General features: G+C 44.4%; 1 protein-coding gene across 8 annotated transcripts in view; it reads right to left on the bottom strand.

The window, feature by feature from the left end:
• The window catches only part of ACACA (acetyl-CoA carboxylase alpha), a 338,844-nt gene that overhangs the window by 272,658 nt on the left and 46,936 nt on the right, over nt 1-19,250 (bottom strand). The window contains exon 1 of one of the 8 annotated variants that reach the window (XM_053570257.1): nt 7,979-8,009. The exons of 5 other annotated variants lie outside the window; for them this stretch is intronic. The gene's annotated coding sequence lies outside the window, so the exon portion shown is untranslated. Of the gene's footprint in view, nt 1-706; nt 837-7,978; nt 8,010-19,250 lie in introns of those variants that run through there. 2 more of the 8 variants (XM_053570255.1, XM_053570254.1) reach the window with 2 other exon arrangements.

Here is a 19,250-nt window from a genome sequence, read left to right as displayed (position 1 = left end):
TCCTCTGAAATCAGGAACCTAACATCACCTTCCTATGACCTATCTCCTATAGCTTCCCTTGATCGATCAGTATGGCAAACGGAAAGGAGAGTGTAACAACAGGCACTTACATTACTACCTTCCCTCACAGAAAACTTAATAAAATCTTGGGAGCAGGAACTAGCTAGGAACTACCCGCCTGACCCTGGCTTTCACCACGATACAAAGACACAGGGAAAGCCTAAGTCTCCGCACCCAACACCTCACTCTGCAAGAGACAGAAGACTTTCAATGCAACCAGACTGCGCCTCAACACCCCCCTCCCACGTGGCCTTCTCCCTCTCCCGAGCCCAGGGTCAGTTTGGATAGGGGATCTGTAAGGAATGAGACCACGCCGGGACTGGACAGGAGGGGGCGGGGGGGAGGCGAGCTTCAGGCAGATAACCCAGTCCCATCCTAGGGGCCCTGGGCCGTACGCCTCCCAGTTCCGGGACCTGAACTTTCACCTCCAGATACCTTAGCCCTTTCCATATCTCTCCAGGAGGGACCTCAGGCCCCAGAACTACCGGGCGCTCTGGACACCCAGGCACTGAGTCTGGAAGGGATGGAGCTTGGGCCGCGCGCGGGCGGAGGCTGGGAGGCGGCCCCTTGCCTGCCGCCACCCCTCTAGGACCCCAGTCTTCTCCAGGTTCCCCCCGCACACGTCCTGGGGTGGTCCTCATCTCACCTCAGGGTGGCGGCGTCCGCGGTCGGGCGGTCGCAAAGCTCCTGCGCTGAGGCAGAGCTGGGCGGGAGGAGACGCCGGCGACTCAGACGATGGCTGACAGGCGCGCGGTACAGGGCCGGCCGGACACACGGGGGGGCGGGGCTTCAGGGATCCGGGCCCGCCCTCGCCCCGCCCCCGCCTCCCACCTCAGCCCGCGAGTCCCATGAGGTGACTACGTCCGGGGTTACTGCAGGCCGTTCACCTCCGACCCGGCTCCGGGCCGCGGCGCGGCGGGGCCGGCGGCGGGGGCGAGGCGCGGGCCCCGAGCGCCCGGCGGCAGCCAATCGCACAGCGGCGCTGGGCGGGGCGACGTGAGGCGATACGGATGGTCCGAGCGTGGCTCTGCCATTAGGGGCCGAGCGGCTAGAGGGCGGGCAGGCCGCGGGCGGGCCGCGGGCAGTCTCTGCGCCCCGCGCCGGGCCTCGTGGCCCCTTCTGCTGGGGGCAGGACCAATCCACCGGCTCCCTCTCTCAGCGGAGAGAGGAGTGAAGGAAATGGTCCCATAGACACTCCCATCAGGGATTGAGGCTCCCCCGCTGCAGAAGGTGAGGGGCTGGGACCAGCTGGCTTGTAGCACAGTGAAGGGAACCCAGTACCAAAGCGGGCTCAGTGGGGTTGGCGGTGTGCAGGCCCCATATGGTTCTTATATTGTTTAATCTTAACCTGTCAACAACAGGTGAGTATTGCATTCATCAGCTGCTCTCATCACACAGGTTGGTTTCCAAGCAGACTAGGTAACCCCTATTCTAGAACTCCATAACCTTACTTTGCTCTTTAGCCCCAAAGCAGCACACCCCTAAGGAATTCAAGATGCTGTATCCTTGAGTATTGAGGGAAAGCCTTAGCAAAAGAAAAAAAGCAAGCAAAGAAATAGACACCCGAGGTAAAATGAGAAGGGGAATGTTCCAAAAGACAACAGTCTTCTGCTTGCCCTAAGCGAGGAAAATAGTTACTGGAGAGTTCTGACTTCTCAGATCGGAATGCCTCTCATCCTCCACTGTGGTTTTCCACCAAGCCTTTGAGATGAAGCCAACCAATTTCCCTAGTTTTGCCAGTTACTTCATAGCAAGACTTTCACGGTGATTGTGTGTTGAAAATGAATAGTAACTGGAAGGAGTCCCAACACAACACAACCACTAAGCGGGAACAGAAAGAAAGAAAAGTGAAGAAAATTGCACTTGAGAAATATGGGCTGAATTCTGAACACTTGGAAGAATGTAATAGAGCACCCAAAGTACTTTCCCAGTCCTTACACAAGCTTGTGTTGAAGGCTAGGAGAGGTGCAGAAGATGACACCCATGTAGTGGGAAGAAATTCTAGGCCAGAGGGCAAAGAGTGAATAGGGTAGAAATAGACACCTCAGGTAAGAAGTTGCTGGGTGGGGCGTGGAGCCCATTGCTCAGTGGTTAGGGCACCCACCCCATACACCGAGGTAGGCGGGTTTGAACCCAGCCCAAGCCTGCTAAACAACAACTACAACAACAAAAATAGCCAGGCATTGCAATGGGCGCCTGTAGTCCCAGCTACTTGGGAGGCTGAAGCAAGAGAATTGCTTAAGCCCAAGAGTGTGAGGTTGCTGTGAGCTGTGATGCCACAGCACTCTACTGACAGCGACATGGTAAGACTCTCAAAAAAAAAAGTTCTGGGTGGAAGCTGAGGCAGGAAGAAGATAGGAAGATGGGTCAACAAAGAACAGTTTCATCTAGGAGCCATCATAATAATAGGTTTAGGTGGTGGCTTCTCCAAGTTTACCAACCCACTTGTAAAATAATGAGGGAGCCAGATGTGTGGCATGGACCTGGAGTCCCAGCTATTTGGGAAGCTGAGGCAATTGGACCAATTGAAGCCAAAGAGCTTGGCACTGCAGTATTCTGTGATCATGCCTATGAACAGCCATTGTATTCCAGCTGGGCAACATGGCAAGACCTCGTATCTAAAAATAAATAAGTAAATAAATGAAATAAGATAAAACAGGGATTGGAAACAGAAATTGGGAAAGAAGATGGGGACTTTATAGAACAGTGATCCATGTTTCACACTAAGTGTGTCATTGGAATATCTATCAATTGGACAAATGTAGGAAACTTAAAAGATAATTGAGCAAGACTTCCTGATTTAACAAGACTTTTAACCTGACTTACTAAAAAAATGGCCTGAGAAGAGGGAGTTTTGCCTTTGCATAATACTGCTGTCTGAACCTAGCATAAATGAAGTGACTTTGGAAAGAACTAAAAAACCTTGAGATTGCCCTTTTTATTTTTCTTTTCCCTTTCCTAGTTCCTATTAAGCAACAGAAACCCTTTCCCTTGGATCCTTTCTTGGTGGTGGTGTTGCTTGCCAGCTTTAGAAGCACTATAAAACCAAGAGTTTACCCTCAAAAACTGTCCTTATATGAAATTTGAGCAAGCTCTTGCATGTCCTGCTTTTCACCTCATTGAGTAAATATTGAGCTCTCTAAAGAAATAGCCAGGAAAAGGCCTAATAAAAGCTACAGTGAAAGAAAACAAGGGATGAGTTGGGATACCACTGAGACCACCTACAGAGGATCTAATAATTTGTTATCACCAAAGGTTAGGCAGAGAATGGGAAAAGAGCCGTATCTTTAAGACAGTACACCTGAAATTTCAACAACCATAGGTGTCGTGTTGTTTGGTGCATGCCACAACCTGCCCATCCCTACAGTAGGTCTTTACAGCTGCTCCATGAGTTCTTGCCACACAAGCCATTACATCTGAAAGAGGTGGAGGAGGAGAACCAAAGGGTGGAGAGAACTCACTACACAAGAATAACAAGTGGAAGAGAAGGGAGTGAGCAGTACATTCTAGAAGCTGAAACTAGAGATCTGTTATGGGCTAAATTATATCTCAAAATTCGTATGTTAAAGTCCTAACCCCCAGTACCTCAGAATGAGAGTATATTTGAACACACTTTAAATAGGTAATTAAGGGCGGTGCCTGTGGCTCAAGGAGTAGGGTGCTGGCCCCATATACAGGAGGTGGCAGGTTCAAACCCGGCCCTAGCCAAAAACTAAATAAATAAATAAATAGGTAATTAAAATGATTAAGGTGGGCCTTAACCCAGCATGTCCTTATAAGAGGTGATTAAGAGACACAGACACGGGCGGCGCCTGTGGCTCAGCGAGTAGGGCGCCGGCCCCATATACCTAGGGTGGTGGGTTCAAGCCCAGCCCCGGCCAAACTGCAACAACAACAACAACAAAAAATAGCCAGGCATTGTGGCGGGCGCCTATAGTCCCAGCTGCTCGGGAGGCTGAGGCAAGAGAATCACGTAAGCCCAAGAGCTGGAGGTTGCTGTGAGCCGTGTGACGCCACGGCACTCTATCGAGGGCAGTAAAGTGAGACTCTGCCTCTACAAAAAAAAAAAAAAGAGACACAGACACAGAGGGAAGATCCTGTGAAGACACAGGGAGAAGATGGCCATCTACAAGCTAAGTAGAAAACAGCTAACCTTGATCTTAGTCTTCTAGCCTTCATTAACTGTGAGGAAATACATTTCTGCTATATTTCCTCGTCTGGTGGAGGAAACTGCTATATGCTCTGTTATAGCAGTTCTATAAAACTAATACAAGGTCTCAAACAGCAAATGGCTTCCAGGTTTCTCAAGGTTATATAAAGGCATCAGGGATTTATCCTGAGCACCCCAGCTACGTTCCAACCTTAAAGTTGGTCTCTTACCCAACTACGGGTAAAGTCAGAGAAATATGAGATGTCCCTGTCTTTAAGGTAATTACAATCGATTTCATAAGGCAAAACTAACAAACTCAAATACAGACTCTATTCAGGCGTCCTCAAACTTTTTAAACAGGGCCAGTTCACTGTCCCTCAGACCGTTGGAGGGCCAGACTATAGTTTAAAAAAAAAATATATGGGTAATCCAAAAAAAAAAAATATATGAACAAATTCCTATGCACACTACACATATCTTATTTTGAAGTAAAAAAACAAAACAGGAACAAATACAATCACACCGCCTCATGTGGCCCGCAGGCCGCAGTTTGAGGACCCCTGCCATGTACATCTTATTCATTGGATGATAGCCCTGTGAATGTGTAAGAGTCACAGATGGAAAAGGAGAAGTTCTTTTTTTTTTTTTTTTTGGTTTTTGGCCAGGGGTAGGTTTGAACCCGCCACCTCCGGCATATGGGACCGGTGCCCTACTCCTTGAGCCATAGGCGCCGCCCAAGGAGAAGTTCTTAAACATAGATAAACCCAGATACGTATAAACAGTATGTGTGTCACTGTCCAAATAAGCCCCATTTGGTCTCCTCTCCTGGTGGCTCTCTGACCACGGTTCTAAATTCCATAGTAGCAAGGTCTGTGATCAACATTTAGGACAGAAGATAGAGGAAATATTGTGATGATGGCCCAGCAGCCATAGTTCAGTGGTTAGGGCACCAGCCACATACATTGAGGCTGGAAGGTTTGAACCCAGCCCAGGCCTGCTAAACAACAATGACAACTACAATTAAAAAAAAAAAAAAAATAGCCGGGCATTGTGGCAGGCGCCTGTAGTCTCAGCTACTAGGGAGGCTGAGGCAGAAGAATCACTTAAGCCCAAATACTTGAAGAAAGTGCAGGGAAAACTCTTGAAGGAATCGGCCTGGGTGAATATTTTATGAGGAGGACTCCCCAGGCAATTGAAGCAGTATCAAAAATACACTACTGGGACCTGATCAAACTAAAAAGCTTCTGCACAGCCCAAGAACATAGTAAAGCAAGCAGACAGCCCTCAGAATGGGAGAAAATATTTGCAGGTTATACTTCCGATAAAGGTCTAATAACCAGAATGCACAGAGAACTCAAATTTATTAGCAAGAAAAGAACACGTGACCCCATTTCAGGGTGGGCAAAGGACTTAAAGAGAAACTTCTCTAAAGAAGACCGACCCAAAATCTACAAACACATGAAAAAAAGCTCATCATCCTTAATCGTCAGAGAAATGCAAATCAAAACTACTCTGAGATATCACCTAACCCCAGTAAGAGTAGCCCACATAACAAAATCCCAAAACCAGAAATGTTGGCGTGGATGTGGAGGAAAGGGCACACTTCTACACTGCTGGTGGGAATGCCCACTAATATGTTCCTTCTGGAAGGATATTTGGAGAATACTTAGAGACCTAAAAATAGACCTGCCATTCGATCCTATAATTCCTTTACTAGGTTTATACCCAGAAGACCAAAAGTCACAATATAACAAAGACATCTGTACCAGAATGTTTATTGCAGCCCAATTCATAATTGCTAAGTCATGGAAGAAGCCCAAGTGCCCATCGACCCACGAACGGACTAGCAAATTGTGGTACATGTATACCATGGAATACTATGCAGCCTTAAAGAAAGATGGAGACTTTACCTCTTTCATGTTTACATGGATTGAGCTGGAACATATTCTTCTTAGCAGAGAATCTCAGGAATGGAAGAAAAAGTATCCAATGTACTCAGCCCTACTATGAAGCTAAATTATAGCTTTCACATGAAGACTATAACCCAACTATAGCACAAGACTATGGGGAAAGGGCCAAGGAAGGGGGGAGGTTTCGGTGGAGGGAGGGTAATGGGTGGGGCCACATCTATGGTGCATCTTAGAATGGGTACAGGCGATTGCACTAATGTACACAGCTATGATTTAACAATAAAAAAAAGAAAAAAAAGAATTAATGAAGACAGAGCAGACAATAGGGGTTAAGGGTAAGAACTAGTTTGCATTCAGGAGATAGTAAAACGAAATTCTTGGACTTAATAAAACCTAGATTCTAATTTTGGCCTTTATTAGCTATGGAATCTTAACCAACTCATGCATTTATTCATTCAATAAACATTTAATAGGCAAAAAATAAATAAATAAATAAATAAATAAGGTTTTAAGAGGAAAAAAAAAAAAAGAATCACTTAAGCCCAAGAGTTTGAGGTTGCTGTGAGCTATGACGTCACAGCAGTCTACCAAGGGTGACATAGTGAGACTCTGTCAAAAAAAAAAGAAATAGGGGCAGTGCCTGTGGCTCAGTGAGTAGGGTGCCGGCCCCATATACCGAGGGTGGCGGGTTCAAAACCAGCCCCGGCCAAACTGCAACCAAAACAAACAAAAAAAAATAGCAGGGCCTTGTGGTGGGCGCCTGTAGTCCCAGCTGCTTGGGAGGCTGAGGCAAGAGAATCACATAAGCCCAAGAGCTAGAGGTTGCTGTGAGTCCTGTGACGTCATGGCACTCTACCGAGGGCGGTAAAGTGAGACTCTGTCTCTACAAAAAAAAAAAAAGAAAGAAAGAAATACTGTGATGATGTTTCCTGCTGATCCCCAATATTTACATTCTAATCTGGCTTCCAGCACTTGCCATGCTTATTCTTATCCTTGTGCTTTTGTTTATGCTGGCAGATTTGTCCTTTCTCTTTTTTTTTTGAAACAAAGTCTCATTTTGTCACCTGTGGAGTCCACAGCTCACAGAGCAACCTCAAACTCTTGGGCTTAAGTGATTCTCTTGCCTCAGCCTCCCAAGTAGTGGGACTATAGGTGCCCGCCACAACGCCCGGCTTTTTTTTTTTTTTTTTTTTTACTGTAGTTGTCATTGTTGTTTAGCAGGTCTGGCCGGGTTCAAACCCTCCAGCCTTGGTGTATGTGACTGGTGCTCTAACCACTGAACTATGGGTGCTGAGTCTCTTCTCTAAAGTCTTATAGCAAGATGGTCACTACCACATGCTTCAGCATTTAATTAGACTATAACTCTTTGTGTGCATACTAGTTTTAGCTCTCTAGCTAAATTTTTTTTTTTTTTTTTTTTTTGTAGAGACAGAGTCTCACTGTACTGCCCTCGGTAGAGTGCTGTGGCGTTACACGGCTCACAGCAACCTCTAACTCTTGGGCTTACGTGATTCTCTTGCCTCAGCCTCCCGAGTAGCTGGGACTACAGGCGCCCGCCACAACGCCCGGCTATTTTTTTATTGCAGTTTGGCCGGGGCTGGGTTTGAACTCGCCACCCTCGGCATATGGGGCTGGCGCCCTACTCACTGAGCCACAGGCACCGCCCTCTAGCTAAATTTTAATAATCTTAAAAGCAAAGAGTATTTCTTACAGTTTTGTATACACACATGCGCGCGCACACACACACAGGTGCAGGCATGCACACACACACACACACCCTTTCACTCTTAGAGTAGGACTAAGTATTTATTTTAGTAAGTGCTTCATTCAGTGACTGAAATAAAGATTAGCTCTGTACCTGAGAGGCCACTCTGCTCCTGGTGTTTGCTTATCCGTCTTCTAGTTGTCTCTGGGAGGCAAGGCCTCCCATAAGAACTTGGTCGATTTACAGATGGACAGAATTCACCATGAAAGTCAGTGCCTTGCCTATAATTGTGGCTCCAATTGTGAGATAAAGGGAAAAGAAGATTCCAAAGTCTTATCTGAACACTGTGTCTCTTTGCTCTGGTTAACCATTCAGGTTTGTCCAGAGTTAAGAGCCTGAGGGAACTTCATAAGAAAAGTGTCCTGAGGGAGGCCCCTTTATAAGTCTGGTCCCGATGATGAAAGGTAGGATTGATTGCACAATAAAGACTCCCCATGATGTTTCCACATGGACACTAGGGTTTTCACAAGGGTACTTGGGTGTTCACATGGCATTTTAGCTTTCCCTCCCTCCTGATTATCCAATTGTGAACACTTCCCGAACACTTCTAGTCCCTCTTTATACTTAGGCCAGACACCAAATCTTATTTTTCTTTTTTCTTTCTTTTTCTTTTCTTTTTTTTTGCAGTTTTTGGCTGGGGCTGGGGCTGGGTTTGAACCTGCCACCTCCGGCATATGGGGCCAGTGCCTTACCCCTTTGAGCCACAGGCGCCGCCCCTTCCATGATACTTTCTACATAATGTGTTTGTGTGAGTGTGTGTATATCCTTTTCTAAATTCTACATACCTCACAACTAAATACCTAGAGAAAGTTTAAAGGACCTTTTTCGTGAAATTTTTTTTTTTTTTTAAGATAGCACCTTGCTCTGTTGCCCTGGCTAGAGTGCAGTGGCATCATTGTAACTCACTGCAACCTTAAATTCCTAGACTGAAATGATCCTCCTACCTCATTCTCCCAAGTCGGTGGGACTCCAGGCACATACCATGATGCCTAGATAATTTTCAGATTTTTTGAGCCATAGGTGCCAGCCATAATTTTCAAATTTTTGTAGGGACAAAGTCTCACTGTGTTGCCCAGATGTTCTCAAACTCCTGACTTCAAGTGATACTCCTGCCTTGATCTCCCAAAGTGTTGGGATAACAGGCATGAGCCATCCCACCTAGATATAAAAAGCCGTTTTCTGGCAGGGGTATCCAACTGTTTTTTTTTCTCCTGCCATCCATTGGAAGAAGAAGAGTTATCTTGGGCCACACATTAAATACACAAACACTAATGCAAGCTGATGACCAAAAACAAAGGTCCATGTGTAATTTTTGCCATATCCAACACCACAGATAAGGAAAACAGGCCTCAAACAATCTGCGTATAGCCCATGCACCGCAGGTTAGACCCTCCCTCCTGCCAGGAAAATGGACAAGATAACTCATTTAGGTTTTGCCAGTCCTGGATTTCTGACATTTCATGTTAATCAGTTTTACTACCTACCTATCTCTAACCTCGCTTTCCTTTAAACCAATGAAGGTTCTTCTGGCAAGTTAATTTCTTGCCCTACTCCTTTGAGCCACAGGCGCCACCCAATAATAATAATTTTAGTAGAGCCTTTACCATCAAGGAAAATAAGCTATCATTCAACTCCTTTTTATCCTTTATATTCCTTCAGTCTTAAAATATTTTTATATATCATATCTTAGATTAAAAGATTTCACAGTATAGCTTTTTAAAAATTCTCACCTCTATTTACCTCGTAGGCCTACAAGTGGAAACCTGTCTCCCCAACATAAGTCTTATTTATCAGTGAACCTATTTTGCTGATGTGCCTAATTTTCCGAATTTAAAAAAAAGGGAAGAAAGAATAAAGAAATCGTAGCTTAAATCAATGAATGGGATGGCCATAATCAACTGAATAACATAGTTTTGGGGGTGAATACAGCCAAATAGAACTGACTCTTGGTTTTGGCAATCTTAGCCCAAAATCCCCTAAGAGTAGCAGGGACTCTACCTATGCCCTGTATTGTAAAGATCTTGAGCACTTTAATCACATAGATCACACTTTTTTCTTTTCTTTTTTTTTTTTTTTTTGAGATAGAGCCTCACTCTGTTGCCCAGGGTAGAGTGCCATGGCATCAGCCTAGCTCACAGGAACCTCCTGGGTTCAAGCAATCCCCCTGCCTTGGGTGGCGCCTGTGGCTCAGAGGAGTAGGGTACCAGCTCCATATGCCGGAGGTAGAGGGTTCAAACCCAGCCCCGGCCAAAAACGGCTAAAAAAAGTAAAAAAAAAAAAAAAATCCCCCTGCCTCATCCTCCCCAGTAGCTGGGACTACAGGCATGCACCACCACAACCAGCTAGTTTTTCTATTTTATTTCATTTTATTTATTCTTTTTTTTTTTGAGACAGTCTCACTTTGTCGCCCTTGGTAGAGCGCCATGATGTCATAGCTCACAGCAACCTCAAACTCTTGTGCTTAAGCAAGTCTCTTGCCTCAGCCTCCCAGGTAGCTGGGACTACAGGTGCCTGCCACGATGCCCGGCTATATTTTTATTTTTTTATTTTATTTTTTTTTTTTTGTGGTTTTTGGCGGGGGCTGGGTTTGAACCCGCCACCTCCAGCATATGGGACCGGCGCCCTACTCCTTGAGCCACAGGCGCCGCCCCGGCTATATTTTTAGAGACGGGGTCTCACTCTTGCTCAGGCTGATCTTGAAACTGTGAGCTCAGGCAATCCACCCATCTCGGCCTCCCAAGGGCTAGGATTACAGGTGTAAGCTACTACGCCCACCTAATTCTTTTATTTTAGTACAGACAGTGTCTCACTTTTGCTCAGGCCGGTCTTGAATTCCTGATCTCAAGTGATCCTCCTGCCTTGGCCTCCCAGTGTGCTAGGATTACAAGTGTGAGCCATCACACCAGGCCAGATACCACACTTTGAATCATTGATTATGCCACTAATTAGTCTACGACCTTGAACAAGTGACTCCCTTTCTGAGCTTTAGTTTCTTTATCTATAAAATTGAGATAAAAACCTACTTTATTTTTAATTAAATGCTGTAGCCAAAATGTAAAGCTTCTAGCTCAGAACCATGAACACAATAATAAGCAGAAAATATCATTTTCCCCTTTCTCTCCATGGTCTGAACCCCTATTTCCTACCAGTGCTCAGTACAAGAACAGAATGCCCTATGGATGCTGCCTTGATTTAGGTATTATTACACTATTAAATTCACTACTCCCACCCCAATATTCCCAGGGTAAAAGGGCATGTGATCGGGTACCTAGGGATAATTTGAATCCTTTAACCTTACTTGGAGCAAATGACCATGGCCTGAGTTTCTGAGAACCATCCAAAGGATTGGCACTGGAGGGTATGCCTGGCTCTGCTCAGGCTCGTTGTTGTGTCATACTGAAAAGGCTCTTTGGCTCCTTTGGCAACAAAGTGGAACAACCGAAACTTTCATGTACTGCAGGAAGGAGTGTAAATGCAGATAACCCTTTAGGTAACGGTTCGGCATTAATTAGTAAAGCTGAACATACCTTGAATACCCTATCATCAGCTTCTATTTCTGGATTTAAACCCTGGAGAAACTGGAAAATACACAAATCTCTCTGAGTGGTAGAATGGATAAATAAATTGTAGTACATTCATGCAGTGGAATATTATAAAGCAATGGGAATGAACAAGTGACTGCTACATGAAACAATATGGATGAATTTTACAAACATAATGCATACATTATCCAAAAAAGCTGGACATAAAAGAGTACATGATATATGTTTCCTGTGAACAAAAATGGGCCAAGGTCGTCAATGGTAGTAAGAATCTGAATAATAATTACTCCTGACGGTAGGTAGTGGCTAGAAGAAGACATAAAAGGAATTTCGGGGGTAATGGTTACCAAGGTATATTCACTTTGTGTTTATATATAATAAAAAATTTATTGGGTGGCGCCTGTGGCTCAGTGAGTAGGGCGCCGGCCCCATATACCGAGGGTGGCAGGTTCAAACCCAGCCCCGGCTGAACTGCAACCAAAAAATAGCCGGGCATTGTGGCGGGCGCCTGTAGTCCCAGCTGCTCGGGAGGCTGAGGCAGGAGAATCGCTGAAGCCCAAGAGCTAGAGGTTGCTGTGAGTCCTGGGACATCATGGCACTCTACTGAAGGCGGTAAAGTGAGACTCTGTCTCTACAAAAAAAATAAATAAATAAAATAAAATAAAAAATTTTACTTCAGGCTTGGCGCCTATAGCTCAGTGAGTAGGGTGCTGGCCACATACACCAAAGTTGGAGGGTTCGAGCCTGGCTGGGGCCTGCTAAACGACAATGACAACTGCAACCCAAAAATAGCCAGGCATTATGGCAGATGCTTGTAGTCCCAGCTACTCCGGAGGCTGAGGCAAGAGAATCGCTTTAAGCCCAAGAGTTTGAGGTTGCGGGCGGCGCCTGTGGCTCAGTGAGTAGGGCACCAGCCCCATATGCTGGGGTGGCGGGTTCCAACCCAGCCCCGGCCAAACTGCAACAAAAAAATAGCCGGGCGTTGTGGCGGGCGCCTGTAGTTCCAGCTGCTCGGGAGGCTGAGGCAAGAGAATCGTGTAAGCCCAAGAGCTAGAGGTTGCTGTGAGCCATGTGACGCCATGGCACTCTACTGAGGGCCATAAAGTGAGACTCTGTCTCTATAAAAAAAAAAAAAAGAGTTTGAGGTTGCTATGAGCTGTGACACCACAGCACTCTACCAAGGGCGATATAGTGAGACACAGTCTCAAAAAACAAAAAGGCTCAGTGCCCATAGCTCAGTGAGTATGGCGCTGGCCACATACACTGAGGCTGGTGGGTTCAGGTCTGGCCTGGGCCCGCTAAACAACAATGTCAGCTGCAAACAGAGGATGGCCAGGTGTTGTGGAGGGTGCCTCTGGTCCCAGCTACTTGGGAGGCTGAAGCAGGAGACTCACTTAAGCCCAAGAGTTTGAGGTTGTGAGCTTTGATGTCATAGCACTCGGCAACAAAATGAGACTCTGTCATTAAAAAAAAAAAAAAAAATACTTTAAAATACAGAGTTTGATTCCCTTTATATAATGTTTAAAAGTAGGCAAAATGGGGTAATGGGGTGGCACCTGTGACTCAGTAGGTAGGATGCCGGCCCCATATACCGAGGGTGGCGGGTTTGAAACCCGGCCCCAGCCAAACTGCAACAAAAAAATAGCCGGGTGTTGTGGCAGGCGCCTGTAGTCCCAGCTACTTGGGAGGCTGAGGCAGGAGAATCGTTTAAGCCCAGGAGTTGGAGGTTGCTGTGAGCTGTGTGATGCCACAGCACTCTACCTAGGGCCATAAAGTGAAACTCTGTCTCTACAAAAAAAAAAAAAAAAAAAAGTAGGCAAAATGAAGATAAATATTTTAGTGATACATAGATAATTTACTATTTTTACAAAGCGTGGAAAAAATAATGATTGCAAAAAGGAAAGGATCTGAACAGAGGGTCAGACACATAAAGAGCTTCTAAGATACTGGCAATGTTCAATTTCTTTTCTTTTAATTTTTGAGACAGAGTCTCATTCTGTTACCCCAGGTAGAGTGCCATAGTGTCATCATAGCTCACTGCAAACTCAAACTCCTGGCTCAAGCACTCCTCCTGCCTCAGCCTCTCAAGTAGTTGGGACTACATGCACGTGCCACCAAGCCCAGCTAACGTGCCATCTAGGGACTAATTTACAGAAAATGACAAATAGAACAACAGAGGGGAAAGTGATACTGTAGGGGAGAAGACAATCATGTAATCATGTTAAGGAAATAGTAAGAAAAATCATAAAACCCAAGGAAAGGCAATTAAACCCCTTTATTTTGCCCTAACCACCGCCTGTGTTAAGAGAATCAGACTACAACAGCAGGGAAAAAAAGAACAGAACCAACAAAGATTTGCTCTGAACTAATAAAGAACTAATAATTTACTCTGAACTAATTCTTCTACTCTTATTAGAGTCAGTGTCTCTTGAGCTCAAGCAATCCACCTGCCTCAGCCTTCCAGAGTGCTAGGACTATAGGCATGAGCCACTGTACCCTGCCAGTGTTCAATTTCTTCATTTGAGTTCTGGTTACATGGTATTCATCTTTTAAGCATTATTATTTAAGATATCCAGGTATTCATTTGTGAGGTATGTAGAACTAAGAAAAGCATATATATTCACACACATATTTATGTTCTATATGTTTTCCTGTATGTATGCTATAGTCCACAATAAAAAATTAAAGAATAGGCTCGGCACCTGTAGCTCAAGCGGCAAAGGCGCCAGCCACATACACCAGAGCTGATGGGTTTGAATCCAGCCCAGGCCTGCCAAACAACAATGACAACTACCACCAAAAAAAATAGCCGGGTGTGTGGTGGGCGCCTGTAGTTCCAGCTACTTGGGAGGCTGAGGCAAGAGAATCGCTTAAGCCAGGAGTTGGAGGTTGCTGTAAACTGTGTTGCCACAGTACTCTACCCAGGACAATAGCTTAAGGCTCTCTCTCAAAAAAACAAAATAAAGAATAAATCAAAACAAAAGACATACACCCTTAAAAAAAGAGTAGCAGAGTATAGAGGTTAGATAACAATTTTACAGCTGTAAGAGATCTTAGAAGCCATTTGTACAACTATCTCATTAAAGAAACTGAAACAGAGGCCCAAAGAAGTTAAATGACTTACTCAAAGTGATTCAGTCAATTACCAAGCCTAATCTAGAGCCTTAAGTAGGACCTCCTGACTTCCTGCCATGTGCTACTCCTACAGACCTACCCTGATTCACCCATTCGGTCCTGGTTTCCTAGGACTCTTACATCATAAAACTCACTTATGCTATAGCTCTTTTACATCATAAAACTCACTTGTGTTATAGTTTTCTTTTTCCCCTCCTAAATTTGACACTCCAGTCAAAATACCTGGAGAAATAATTCTGGGTACATTCAAACAATGGAATATGCAATGAGAATCAACAATTCTGGGTCTATTTCTCTACCCCTAGATGTTTTGACTCATTAATTGCAGCTCTCCTGCTTCTCTGTACCCCCAAATATGGCCTGCAGACTGACTTTTGGGTCTCTGAGTCGCAAATGAAATAGTTAAGTTGATAAAACTTTCACTTTATCTTTGGTCTCTTTTGGGAAAAGTGAGCTCTTCTGCCCCCTTGTGACATAGGGTGAAAACAGCGAGCCCTTGCATCAATTCCTACTCCCACTCCAAGGTGGCAGCATTGTAACATGGCATCTAGGCACTAATTTACAGAAAACGACAAATAGAGCAACAGAGGGGAAAGTGTCTGATATTGTAGGGGAGAAGACAATCATGTAATCATGTTAAGGAAATAGTAAAAAAAAATCACAAAACCCAAGGAAAGGCAATTAAACCCCTTTATTTTGCCCTAACCACCTCCTGTGCTAAAAGAATCAGACAACTACAGCAGGGAAAAAAGAACAGAACCAATAAAGATTTGCCCTGAACTAATAAAGATTTGAAACATTTATGTTCCCTCTAGTCAGTGGCCACATTGTGCTTTCTCACCGAAAACTTCTCTAGAAGTGACAACCTATACGCCTTTACCTCTACTTTCCTCTTAACTCACTCCTTCCCGTCAGTGGAACTGCTTCTACAAAATTGCCAAATCTAGTGGATGTTCTGTCTTCATTAGCCATAATCTCTCAGCATTTGATCCACTGACCACACTTTCCTTGAAATACTCTCTTCCCTTGGCTCCTGTGACATCAGGATCTACCAGACCTCAGACTATACTATAAATCAATAGTGATCAAAATAGCATGGTACTGGCACAAAAACAGAGAGGTAGATGTCTGGAACAGGATAGAGAACCAAGAGATGAATCCAGCTTCTTACCATTATTTGATCTTTGACAAGCCAATTAAATACATTCAATGGGGAAAAGATTCCCTATTTAACAAATGGTGCTGGATGAACTGGCTGGCGACCTGTAGAAGACTGAAACTGGACCCACACCTTTCACCATTAACTAAGATAGACTCTCACTGGATTAAAGATTTAAACTTAAGACATGAAACTATTAAAATACTAGAAGAAAGTGCAGGGAAAACTCTTGAAGAAATCGGTCTGGGCAAATATTTTATGAGGGGGACCCCCCACACATGCATTGAAGCAGCATCAAAAATATACTACTGGGACCTGATCAAACTAAAAAGCTTCTGCACAGCCAAGAACACAGTAAGTAAAGCAAGCAGACAGCCCTCAGAATGGGAGAAGATATTTGCAGGTTATGTCTCCGACAAAGGTTTAATAACCAGAATCCACAGAGAGAACTCAAACGTATTCTAGTAAGAAAAGAACAAATGATCCCATCTCAAACTGGGCAAGGGACTTGAAGAGAAACTTCTCTGAAGACAGACTCACGGCCTACAGACATATGAAAAAATGCCCATCATCCGTAATCATCAGAAAAATGCAAATCAAAACTACTTTGAGATATCATCTAACTCCAGTAAGATTAGCCCATATTGCAAAATCCCAAAACCAGAGATGTTGGTGTGGATGTGGAGAAAAGGGAACACTTCTACACTGCTGGTGGGAATGCAAACTAATACGTTCCTTTTGGAAAGATGTTAGGAGAACGCTTAGTGATCTAAAAATAGACCTGCCATTCAATCCTACAATTCCTCTACTAGGTATATATCCAGAAGACCAAAAATCACATTATAACAAAGATATTTGTACTAGAATGTTTATTGCAGCCCAATTCATAATTGCTAAATCATGGAAGAAGCCCAAGAGCCCATCGACCCACGAATGGATTAATAAATTGTGGTATATGTACACCATGGAATATTATGCAGCCTTAAAGAAAGATGGAGACTTTACCTCTTTCATGTTTACATGGATGGAGCTGGAACATATTCTTAGCAAAGTATCTCAAGAATGGAAGAAAAAGTATCCAATGTACTCAGCCCTACTATGAAACTAATTTATAGCTTTCATATGAAGGCTATAACCCAATTAAAGCCTAAGAATATGGGGAACAGGGAAAGGGAGGGTAGGTGGAGGGAGGGTGATTGGTGGGATCACACCTACGGTACATCTTACAAGGGTACATGTGAAACTTACTAAATGTAGAATGTAAATGTCTTAACACAATAACTATGAAAATGCCAGAAAATGCCAGTATAGTGAAAATATTTCAAGTTGTATATAAAACCAGCACATGATTTCAGACTGTATATAAAACCAGTGCATGGTGCCCCATGATTGCATTAATGTACACAGCTATGATTTAATAAAAAAAATTAAAAAAGAAATACTCAAAAAAGAAAAAAAAGAAATACTCTCCTCCCTTGGCTCCTGTGACATCATCTACTGTCCTGGTTTTTTTTTTTTTTTTTTTTTGTAGAGACAGAGTCTCACTTTATGGCCCCCGGTAGAGTGCCATGGCCTCACACAGCTCACAGCAACCTGCAACTCCTGGGCCTAAGCGATTGTCTTGCCTCAGCCTCCCGAGTATACTGTCCTGGTTTTTTTTTTTTTTTTTTTTTTGTAGAGACAGAGTCTCACTGTACCGCCCTCGGGTAGAGTGCCGTGGCGTCACACGGCTCACAGCAACCTCTAACTCTTGGGCTTACGCGATTCTCTTGCCTCAGCCTCCCGAGCAGCTGGGACTACAGGCACCCGCCACAACACCCGGCTATTTTTTTGTTGCAGTTTGGCCGGGGCTGGGTTTGAACCCGCCACCCTCGGCATATGGGGCCGGCGCCCTACTCACTGAGCCACAGGCGCCGCCCTACTGTCCTGGTTTTATTAACTTAGACCTTATTTCCTTTTTTTTTTGAGACAGAGCCTCAAGCTGTTGCCCTGGATAGAGTGCTGTGGACATCACAGCTCACAGCAACCTCCAACTCCTGGGCTTAAGCGATTCTCTTGCCTCAGCCTCCCAGGTAGCTGTGACTACAGATGCCTGCAACAACACTCAGCTATTTTTTGGTTGTAGCCGTCATTGTTGTTTAGTGGGCCCAGGCTGGACTCAAACCTGCCAGCTCAGGTATATGTGGCTGGCACCTTAGCCGCTTGAGCCACAGGAGCCGAGCCTAGACCTTATTTCCTTAGGGAAGTCTTCCCTGACTCTTCTACTTGAAGTGGCCTCTGCCAAGAATCTTTTACCTCATCATACTGTGTGTGTCTTCTATTTTTTATTATTTTTAATAGCATTTTATTTATTAATGAGATTGTTTTTGTTTTTTGGAGGTAGAGTTTTGCTCTGTCACCCTGGGTAGAGTTGCCATGGCATCATAGCTTACAGCAACCTGAAATTCTTGGGTTTGAGCAATCCTCTTGCTTCAGCCTCCCAAATAGCTGGGACTACAGGTATGCAGCACTACACCCAGCTAGTTTTTCTATTTTTAGTAGATATGAGGTCTCACTCTTGCTCTGACTGGACCCTAACTTCTGAGCTCAAGCAATCCACCTGCCTCGGCCTTCCAGAGTGCTAGAATTACAGGTGTGAGCCATCGACCCCGGCCCTATGTGTCTCTTTATAGCACCTATCACAATCTTTCGTTATCTTATATATTTGTATCTTGTTTATTATTAGCCTTTCTGCACTAGTTTATTTTTCAACCATGTGTATTGTCTACTTCCTGTTGTTCCATGAGAATACAGACTTTGTCCCTTGGTCTTTGTCTTGCTCACTACTAGAATAGTGCCTGGTGCACAGTAGGGACTCAGTAAATACTTACTGAATGAAAGAATTAAAGGTACTGAGGTTGGATGCCCAACACTTCCTCCTTCCACATTTCAGACATTATCCTTTGCTGACATTTCTTCCCTTTATGTTTCTCCACCAAGACTTCCTTTGGTGTTCAATTTAGCCAGATTTTAAGCTGTATTTCAAGTGTTAAGAAACAGGGTAGTGTCTGGATACAGTGGCTCGCACCTATAATCCTAGCACTTTGGGAGGCCAAGTCAGGTGGATGGCCTGAGCTCAGAAGTTTGAAACCAGCCTGAGCAAGAGCAAAATCCCATCTCTAAAAAATAGCTGGATGTTGTGGTAGGAGCCTATAGTCCTAGTTACTTGGGAGACTGAGGCAAGAGGATCTCTTGAACCCAGGAGTTTGAGGTTGCTGTGAGCTATGATGCCACAGCACTCTATTGAGGGCAGCAAAAAAAAAGAAAAGAAACAGGGTAGTATTTAAGTTATGATTTAACTCAAACCTCATAAACTCCTTCACAACAAGTCCCTTGAACCAAGCTCCCTTTATATTATCAATCACAGTCTCAGTCTCCAAAACCTTCTCATGAATAGCTAAATCCATATTGGCTTTTTTTTTTTTTTTGAGACAGAGCCTCAAGCTGTCACCCTGGGTAGAGTGCCATGGCATTACAGCTCACAGCAACC

This window comes from Nycticebus coucang, chromosome 18, assembly GCF_027406575.1.
Source record: "Nycticebus coucang isolate mNycCou1 chromosome 18, mNycCou1.pri, whole genome shotgun sequence".
Lineage (NCBI taxonomy): Eukaryota > Metazoa > Chordata > Mammalia > Primates > Lorisidae > Nycticebus > Nycticebus coucang.
This window is presented reverse-complemented; position numbering and strand designations above follow the sequence as displayed.